Genomic DNA, 6,505 nt, shown 5'->3' with positions numbered 1-6,505 from the left:
TATTTACACACATGTGTAAAGGCTCTGGTATTATTATGTCCCGTGGTAGAACTTTTTCATATCACAAACACACTCTTGGCAGAAGGACTCGGAATGTCTGATGTTGGAGTGTGTGTGTGTGTGTGTGTGTGTGTGCATCTCTAAACCAGACCGGATGCTCCAGGCCTGCTGTACGAGCATGCGTCATTTGAGATGAGGTTTAGCGGTGAATCCACGTCTGAGAATCTAGACATCAGCACACGTGGATAAGAGGGAGTTCAGGTTTAACGAAGAGCAACAAAGAGACACAGATATTGAAGAAATCCATTTATAAAACAGATAGCATTGATTCTAGATTCTGATTGCATGAACAGCATTATACGCAGATATACGCACACCTGTGATCGCACATCAGTTGTATTTTATACTAATGTATTGTAAACAGACTATAGTTTGGCTTATGTATTACATGATGAAGTAATTGTTCATTCTTGAGTTTTACTATAACATTTGTGTCTTTTATTGTATTGCTGTTGTCATATGACCTAGAGTGACTTATTGCTCTAATTTTACTAGGCTTTATTTGCATAGTTTTTGATCTTTTACTTTCCTCTTAATAAAATTGTCACATCCACATCTGTAATTTGCCATCAGATGTTGGTTTCACTTGTGTCCTGATGCCATTTTTCTTTTGTTTTTATAGATCATCTCCTTTTTATAGATCATCTTGTGTTTTTTGACTCCAGTATTTTTTATTAGTTTGTTATCTTTGATACTCCGCGCATGGATCTGTCAAAAAAGATGGCATGAAACTACAGTAAAATCCACCCTAACTATTTTCTAAAATGCATGTTATTGATCTTATTGTGAACAATTCATCCATGCTTTTTTATTTTTAATATGAAACAAGTCCCTGTCTGAATTTTTTTCTTTTTCGATAATTAGTTGTATTTGAATATATGTCACAATATGGAAGAAAAGATTTGGTGTTACCTTCATTACATCCCGACATTTTTACTATTTCCTTGTGGCCAAAAATCATGAAACTGAATTCATAAGAATTCAGTATGTTACACAGTCAAAATGACAAAAAGGATCTTTGTTTATTTTCTTAATTTTAATGTTGTTTCTGGTCTTATTTTGCGTGATTCATCAGTAAATGTTATTCGAAATGAGACTGGAGAGCTACAGCAAAGGGAAAGAGAATAATGACTTTTATTGGCTATGATTTTAATTGACTGATTTGGCATCCTTTTTGTTTTCATAGAATGAAACAGAGCAGCATGAACATTCTTTTAAAACGCTCTTCCACAGAAAGTCAATTGGGTTTGAAACGAGATGAGGGTGAGTAAATAATTTTCTGTTTCGTATGCAAAATACTCCTTGAAATGCCCTTTGGGGTCTAAAAATAGGTTAAGCTACTTTAAATGTAATCTCCAGAGGGAGAAAATCATCAGAATGCTACAAATGTTTTCATAGGGGCCATATATTTTAATTCTATTGCTGTTTATCTGCGAGATGAACGCTTTAAACGGTGGAATCAGCCAGAATGGAGCAACCGTCTGGAAAACTGCTCCATTTCCTGTATTTTTGCTTCACTTTCTGTGAAAGCCATTATCTATGTGCCACTATACACACACATACACTATATAATACAAAACACACACACATCAGGTAATTTCCTTTCCACGGTAAAGGAAGATGATGCAGTCGAGCGTTTTTTGGTCTAAACACACACACAGAGTTTTTTTTTTTTTTTTTAGTAAAGGACATCATGCGACCATTAGCTCATTACAGCGATGATGTCAGTGTTTTGGGGCTGGTTCCGTTTATCTGATAGTGATTTACCTGCGCTGTGTGACCTATTCAGCCTCTATACTGTAAAAAAAATTCCGTAAAATTTACGGTAAAAAACTGGCAGCAGTGGTTGCCGGAATTTAACCGTAAAAAATACGGTAGCAACATTTTAGATTTTACGGTTTCAACTTAAATTTACAGTTAAATACCGTAATTTCATTAACTGATATAATGTTAATATACCAACCTATTGAAGTACTGAAATCTGTTTTGTACCTTTGTAATGCACTGATAACCACCAAATGCAGGTGGTGATGAGAAAGTCACATGATGAACCAAAGCCCATCACAAGCAGCTTTTAAATAATAACATATATAGAAGGTGCACAGTGTCATTCACACAAACACCAAACACCATCATGGTAACACACATGAAACTGAAATAATGCAATAAACATTCATTTAACAACATTAGGTGTAACACACAACTCTAATATATAAAACTGATAAGAAAAAACTAAGAAGAAACAGTTATTTCAAAAAAAAAAAAATCTAATATCAAATGTAACGCAGGGAATTCTGGGAATGTCAATTTACGGTTATTCACTGTAAATTATACGGTCTTTTTCACTTCCAAAAACAGTATACTACCGTAAAATTAATGTCCAATACATGTAATGCCCAATACAGTTTTTCACTGTATATAGTAGGAGAATTTACCGTTAACCATTTAACAGGATTTTACTGTAGCATTTTTACCGCTAAATTGACGGTCACTTTTTACAGTGAGGTTTTCTTTGACTAAAGCTCTCTAAATCATCAGATCTAGTCCACCTGGCCCCCAGACACCGTCTGACAGAAAGTCATGCTTATAATCCACAATATAACACCTTGTGTTGTTTATAAGAGAAGACCTCCAGAACTTTTTCCCCTCTTGTTCATTCCAGGTAAACAGATTTTTTCGTGTGTTTAGTTGTTTGACTCGCTTTCTAACATTCCGAGAAAATACTGTTAGGAGTTACATGGCTTCTCTCCCGATGCCAGTGTTACAAACAACGATCCAGACGTCTAGCTTGGATTTAGGTTGGAACTAAGCGTGGAATGAATGTCAGTCTGTTAGGCTTACGAGATGTGAGACCTGTTCAAAGCTTCTGGGGTTTCAACACTGAAACTTGTTGATGGAGATAAAGGTGTTTTAAGTTTAATTGCCAAGATTTCAAAGTCTTGGTAGATGCATATTTGATCAATATTTGTTTGCTAAAATGCTGCATTTGCTTTAAACTCGCCCCGATTTTGTTCGAGCATTTTTCCCAAACACATGCATACTATCCCTGTGTGTGTTTGTGCGCAAGAACGCCAAGTACCTGAATAATAGCTTCCATGTGCGACCTGCCTCACCACACACGCACACACGGTGACAAACACACATACCTGAATGTTATCCATCACACACTCTCATCTATCACTGCTGATGTGTCTTTGAGGTTTGTAGCGTGTGACCGCACATTTGAGCTGCTTGTCTTCTAAAGCCTCACATTTGTCTGTTGATCCGCAGCGCCGTGAGTCCATCCGGCCTGCAGCGTAACACGCAACAGAAGCTGATAATCAAAGCCTGTTGTTCTACTTTTACCCCGTACCCTCAGTTCTGAGAAAACGACAAGAATAATATTTATGAGGTTTGGAAATTGCTAAATTGTTGGAAATTACTGACATTTTCTTTTGTCGTAACCTTTTGTGTTTGGAAAGTTCCGGGTTCGGAGTGTGTTGGCATGCTGTTGATTACCACAGGACAGAAATTCAACTCCTCCATCAGTTCAAGAATCACATTTACAGGAAGGCACTAACAATGGACGTCTATTGGGGGCAAGACTTTGCACTGGGATAAATGCTAAACACTTTTTTTTTTTTTTGAAAACACCACGAGACTTTAAATCATGATCATTTAAATAATTTATTAATTGATCAAATTATTCAGTATAATTTAAAACACTATATATGCAATTGATTACTAATCTTGCTTATGCAAATTTACATCAAATATTGACCATGTCCCAGTAAAATTGCATAATCGACAAATGAGCGTGATTATTAAGAAGGTGAAGTACTGTTTACATACAGAAATAACATTAACAACTTTCATTTATAAATGTTTAAACAGAGCTAATATAAATATGAGAACAAAAATACTAAATATTTCCACATTTAATCCCTCCAGAATGCCCCATAGATTTCCATAAGTGCATTTCTGTAAATGTAATGTAAATGTAAATTTTTTTTTACAGATGTATTGAAATTATTTATTTTTATTATTTATTTTTTAACTTCTATTGGACCTGAAACGTTCCACTGAAAAGGCAATCTTAAACCAGCCCAAGTTGTTTTTCTGGTCTTAACTGGTTTTCTTGTTCTTACCAGCCTGTTATGCTGGTATTTATCTGTTTTAGCTGGTCAGGTCAAGTGGTCAAGTACCCAAAGCCCCTCTAAAAACCATAGACCTGTGTAAAAAAAAGCTTGGTGGCCACATAAGACCACTTTAGGCCGGTTTCTAGAGAGCCCCTAAGTGACACTGTAATGAAAAAATATGTGATGCGAGGAAAAATGTTATTGTGTTCCCTAGAGAAACTTCATGTTTGTTTCACATTTGCGCTTCCTTGCAAACCTATTGCATTTCCTTGTGAAACTTTACATTCACTTGCAAAAGCTTTGAAATATAGTTCTTCCTCCCAATATCCTCCCATATTGTTTCCATCACAAAAGTTTTGCGAGCGAATGCAAAAGTCTTCTGAGTGAACGCAAAAGCATTGAAAAGTAATTTTTCCTCCCATCATGTTTTTTTCCATCATCATGTCCCTTTAGGGTCTCCATAGGTTTTACACGTTTCAGCTGAATAAAAAGCATCAAAACTGCTCTGAATCACAGTTTGTTACTTGTAGATGTTGAGAGTAAATCTATCGTCCCACAGCAGGTTATAAGAACATTCCACCATCCCAGATGAGGTCAGAAGAATACTGTGCTTCCCCCGAGGGGAGGTCAGGGGAAAATTATACTCCCTCAGAGTTCAAGAGAACATTCTCCTGCCCCAGTTTACCCCGTCTGAACAATTACATGCTCCTAAAGCCTGTTACACAGGCTGTTAAAAGCACCACCATAACCAGCCTCAATAAACACACTGAACACGAGCAGTGTGAGAGAGCTGTAGCTCAGGTATGAACGCCATAAGGAGTCAGCACTGTCTGTTTTAAGAGATTCTCGACTCAAAAATACATGATTGCGACAATTCTTACACAAACATAGACGTGGATACGTGTGCAACTGAACCCTAGTTCTCACACACATGGTAAGATCATTAGCGGGGTCGTCTTACCACAAACTAACAGGCCATCTCAACCTACAGTGAGAACAAAAGGACAGTGTGAGTGTGTTTGTCTGTTTCCTGCTGTTCTACTGACAGATCCAACATAACCAGACATTCAGAGAAAGACTTAAGGCCAGGTCCTGTTGTAACATACGCTCCAACGGGAGGCGGTTTGAATCAGAACATTCCGGAACTTTGCCCACCTGGGTCTTAACATACCCATAATGCTTCAGAAAGCTTTAATGACAGAGCAGCTTTGGCTAAAGACTGTAATTTAGGTCTTAACACACACACACACACACACACACACACACACTGGGCAGCAGCGCTCACCCCTCTGATTAGGATGTGGGATTATGTCACTCACCACAACATCACAACCACCACACGTGATTGGTCAATGGGCAGTGTGATCGGCCAATCGGCTGTGTATCAGTATCAGACAAGTCTGTTATTAGTGATACTGACCGCATGAGTAACAGACTGGAGCTCCGCCACAAGACTAGTGATAGTATGTAGATTTCTTCTCTCTGTCATCATAGTCTATCCTTAACTGTGAACGAAGAAAAAAAAAAAGAAGAAGAAAGATTTTTAGATTTTCTGCAGAAAATGCTATGCTGCTAGGGTGGTTGCTATGGCATTGCTAGGTGGCTGCTTGGGGGCAGGGGGTTGTGGGTAGTTGCTAGGGCGTTGCTGGGATGTTGTGGGAGGTTGCTAGGTGGTTGCTGGCCATTGTTAAGTGGTTTCTGAGGTGTTGTGGGTGGTGGCTTGGGCATTGCTACAGTAGGATGTTTCAGGAATGTTGTGGGGGGTTGCTAGGGTGTTGCTAGGAAGATTCTGGGGTGTTTAAGCATAGATATGTTCAGGTAGATGCCACATTTGACCGCTCCAGACATGTCGACGCGTCCGCCATCTTGGAACGGTCTATATGTCGTTACTCACACTAAAAATCAATGAGTTTCATGATGCAACAACATTGTGCAGCATCTAGTTGTAAAAACTGCCTAAATGTAAATTTCTGAACAAACTGGATAAACGTTCACAGGTAAGAATGTGTTGGTTTGTGTTTTTAATAACTCAATATTACAGGTTTTTAAACTAAAGTATCTTTTAAATGCCTTGTTATCTAACGGTTTCATCTTATTGTATTGTGTTAGTTTAGAAAAAGCATCTGGTTATTTCATATATAGGCAGATATAGATATTCATTCATGCAGACACTCAGGGATCTCGCTCTCAAGTGTTCACGGACCAGCTTTGACTATTCCAATATGGCGGACGGCTTACGCATAGCGGCCTATAGAAACAGCTGTTAATAGGGCATCTCCCTATACATATCTATGTGTTTAGGGTTGTAGCTAGAGCATTGTGGGAGT

The sequence above is a fragment of the Sinocyclocheilus rhinocerous genome, unplaced genomic scaffold (assembly GCF_001515625.1).
Source record: "Sinocyclocheilus rhinocerous isolate Xijiao unplaced genomic scaffold, SAMN03320098_v1.1 scaffold1045, whole genome shotgun sequence".
NCBI lineage: Eukaryota > Metazoa > Chordata > Actinopteri > Cypriniformes > Cyprinidae > Sinocyclocheilus > Sinocyclocheilus rhinocerous.
Note: the sequence above shows the minus strand (reverse complement) of the source record.